This window comes from Vitis riparia, chromosome 18 (assembly GCF_004353265.1).
Source record: "Vitis riparia cultivar Riparia Gloire de Montpellier isolate 1030 chromosome 18, EGFV_Vit.rip_1.0, whole genome shotgun sequence".
Classification (NCBI taxonomy): Eukaryota; Viridiplantae; Streptophyta; class Magnoliopsida; order Vitales; family Vitaceae; genus Vitis; species Vitis riparia.
Window position 1 is genome coordinate 19,863,251 of NC_048448.1, and position 4,595 is coordinate 19,867,845.

Consider the following 4,595-nt stretch of genomic DNA (forward strand, 5'->3'; position numbering starts at 1 on the left):
AAAAACCTCATGATCTTAAATTTCCAAAACACCCTCTAAGATCAAAATTTTCAGATTTTTTTCAATATCTGAGGCTAGAACCATGGAGGTTCAACCATACTGCATAAGAAATGATACCCTGTGATGCGAAACTCATGGTGGACTCCTTGGTCACTAGTGGGCCCTGCATGAATTTTGTGAAGTCTCTATCCATCTTCATCACCCTATCTCCTATGGTCTTTCCTATCTTCATTTTCTATAGAGCTTTTCTAAATTCAAAATCCCACTTTCTCCATTTTTATATTCTCTAGAGCTTCCATAACTTCAATAACCTAATTCTTTATTTATGTTTTTATTTTCTAACCTTATGAGAACTAGAAAACCCTCCAATAATTGATCCATGTTTTTTTTTTTTTTTCAATCTGGAATTGATAGACTGAAGTTTGGTGGCAATATTAATGTTCAATGGTGCTTTTGTGTAAGCATAGGCCAAAAAAATGCCTCTTTCATTTATTCTCCCAAGGTGGATTTATTTTACTTGATTGTGATTCTGTGAATGTATGTGTCTTGTGAACAGGACAAGGATCTTTTGGCATGCTATACAATCTGTTTTAGCATTATTATTTGTAATTATGGTCTCTTTCCCCCGCCCCCATCCTTTATGAGTTATATGCTTGATTTTAAATATTAGAATTTTAAACTTCCAAGTGCATGACATGATTGATATCAAGCCTTGCAGAACAATGGTCAGAATTTTTGTTGATAATTGATGACATTTAGTGTTTTATAATAGTGATTTTAACTTATTTCTCTTATACAAATGGCTGAAAACCTACCCCTATAAAGGCTATGGTAAAGCAGTTCATCATGTTGAAGCAGCATGGGAAATTCTTTACTGCACAATTTACAACTACGCATATGGAATTGCTGTATGTTTCTGGGATAAATCAATTGGCCATGTTATAGTCACAATGTTTTTGTTTCCCTTTTGAAGATTATCTTGCAAAACATCATAGTCATAGTCTATGGATTGATTCATATATCCATGGTATTGTTGTCATTCCTTGACTACATAGATTCACCCTATTCTTAAGAATATTAGTATATTCCAGTTGCAAGGAAAAACAATCTAAAAAATCTCTCATTCTCACAAGTTCAGTTGAATGAATTGAGCACCAAAAAGGCACTCAATTTGTGGGTGATACTTCATCATTTCTTCTTGTAAATTTTTAGTCCTTCGCTTGTAAAGAAGGATGAGAGGATCTCAAAGTTTTCATGTGTTTGAGAATTTCTCCTCAATTGGGGAATACTCCTTATGGTTGTTTATCCAATATATTTAGATTAAACTAATACTTATGGATATGAATTTTCGAGGAACCCGTAAAGGACCAAACGATTTTTTAATGTTTAATTCAGAAAAAATAAGTGAAATAGCCTTTGAGCTAGGTTAGACTCCTTGATCATTTCTTACTATGTTCATTTGAAGTATACTCTGACAATGTAAAATTGTAAATTGGCTTTACTAAATATAGTTTAACTGCAATAATGCATATTTTCCAACTCTTCCTATTTGTGTATTGATAGTTATAAAGCATCACCTGGTTGATGTAAGCATTTTGCGTAAACACTAAAATATGGTTTGTTAATTGTTGTAGGTTCATAACACAAATTTCATGGTTAATTTTCCCGATTGGGACCCATCCCTTAACCCAAGCTTTGATATATCCAAAGAACAACATATAATACAAAAGATCCTTACACAAACTGGAAGAAGAAAAATTTTATTCCAAGAGATAAGTTTTAATTTACCTCAGTCATATTTATGGTATTCTACTCATGAAATGGCCAATGTTTTATGCCTATTTCTCGATGCTGGAAATGAGATTTCCAAAAGCTCCACGTATAGGTAAAATTTTTAACTGAATATTTATAAATTTGCAGTTGTCTTTTTCTTTCTTTTAGTTCCTTTTTTTTGGCCAATAATGCATTCCAACTTAATCTTTGAAGCATTTGATCTGTGACATCATTTTTCATTCAACAAATTGTAGTTGCTCTCCTGTTGAAGTACTTGTTTTAGTAATGTCTTTGTCATGACTAAAACAAGTACATTGAGGATGATCTAATTGGGCTTCTACATCTAATAAATAATCCTCATCAGACCCAGTAGTGCGCCTAGGGCTGTTCTAGCAATAAGAGGGACATTACTTAAGAGCCCAACAATTAGAAGAGACATTGAGGATGATCTTCGCTTTCTAGCTTGGGAAAGCTTAAAGGGTTTTGTCAGATTCAAAGGAGCTTTTGAAGCATTAAAATCAGTTGCACACAACTATGGAAGTAGCAATGTGTGTGTTGCGGGCCATTCTTTAGGAGGTGGGTTTGCCCTCCAAGTGGGGAAAACAAAAAAAATGGGTTAAACTCTGCTTCTACATGCAATAAGTATGAAATTTTCTGTTACATCCAACAACTACAAAATATAAAGAACTATGGTGTATGAATAGTCAATGACTGGCTAGCTTTCAATGAGATGGAAACCAAGTGGTTGAATTTATAGTGTTGAGGATCAGCTCAAGTTGCTAAATTGAAAAAACCAAAAAATATATTGCCATCTAAGTGTGACATTTTTTAGATTTAAAAGCCTCAAGTACTAAGCATCTTCTGAAATCAGTGTTCCATTGAGTCAACTCTTTTTCTATGGAATTGTGTTTATTTGTGCAAAATACCAAACATAACAAATGTGTAGACACTAGTTTTTTTATTCTTTTATTTTTCTTTTTTTGGTATTTTTAGCACTTTATAAGGCTATTAGGTAGGCTCCAATAGACTACCCAAATGAAATAATTAATTTCCAACTAAAATAGATTCAGAAATATCACAATATCAAGTTATCAACTTGAAAAAAAGATCATGTTTAGCCAACAAAGAAATTATACAAATGGACTTCATGAGTGGATGGCATACCATGTTAGTTAAATCTTTGAATCTCAATTTCCTTTCTAGTCCCTTCAGTTGAAGAATTTTGCCCCTTCAACTGTTGTTATAAAAATGAATGTCAAAACAATCAACTTGAATATTTCCATTTGCAACAACCAATCTAGCATCCAATAGATAGAAATCAACAGAAAATTGTATAAAACAGTTGCAATGATACCGACCCATCTTCTGATGACTGGAAAGTTGATTATCTTGATGATTCCGAGTACGCCTGTACTTATGAAAAGTGAGTTGGAAACAAAAATTAGTGAAAATATAAGTAATCTAGATTTAGACAATATACTTCAAAGTAGAATAGTAAGTGGTAAAATAACTGCATAGATGTAATACCATTGAATTGTATCACAGAAAAGATCCATAGAGATTTTCATTTTTCCACAATAATTTTGAATAAAAAATCAAGATCAAGTGCCAATTTTGAATAATTTAAATATATTCATATCTCAATTACCGAAAAAAATCAACCCAACATAAAAGTCCAATCTATGATATTGTTAAGTATTTTTTATTTTTATCACAACTTGAAACACAATTGATGCAGAAACTAGTCTTAAAATACAAACATGATGCAGATCACTTTGTTATAACACTTTTTTTTTTTATTTGTTGGGAAATTAGAGAGACCCATGATTCTTGGTGACCTAGTATATACATGAGTGAGAATAAGTTCATAAACTGTTCAAGCATATGTGCCATCAAATTACCCTATGAACCTGACCCGGTTACAAACTGAAATAAGGTTTCAATTTAGCTATATAGTATATTCTACAACTCTCCTCTATAATTGGTTCACCTTTAACATATGCAAGTTTTTTACATTGCCACTTTGTACATATGGTGGCATCATAGGTTCAGATTCTCCTCTATTGGGTGGTGGCTAAGAAAGGCTTCATCAGGAGATCATACTAGGTTTTTATTGTTTAGAAAACAAGAAATTATTTGAAAATTTTATGCAACAAACTCATTAGCTTGAACATAGTTTAGAAAAAAGTAAGGGCATTTGTGCAACCAACCTCATTGGAAATTCAGTTCCAAGAAACATTATGGCAAGTCTAATCTTTTCTCTTTTAGTGAGGCAATCGGTTTGTTTAAATGTTCCTGCCAATATGGACATATATAAGAACCGTGTCCTTTTTCTCCAAAAGAAAAAGATGTTTTGTGATGTGCACTCTACTCTTGAAGAGCTCATAACAGGGTTGTTTTGCATTTCAAACCTATTTATCTCTTTCCTTTTTCCACCCATATCAACACATCTACTACCATTCTTAACCTAAGGTATACCTAGATATGTTTGTGGTTGCATGTGTTTGTGTTTGTGTTTGTATCAATGAATACTAGACATAGGTAGCTAGCTAGTGTTGCACATCTAGAAGTAATGAGGAATATAGAGAGAAAGAAGATGGATCTAAGGGGTGTACAAAACTCAAGGTTGGTCTTTATTGAGTCCAAGTGTTTTGAGCTTAGAGTTGGACGTGTCAAGGGGTAGAGGAGTGTATATATAATCGTAAAAGGCAAAGGTTATCAAAGATGGATCAAAGTGAGTAGAGGAGTGTTGGACTGGCTTTTGAAGTCGTTGGATTCATGCCATAACTGGATAAGGGAAAAGCTCTTCAAGAATGAGATGA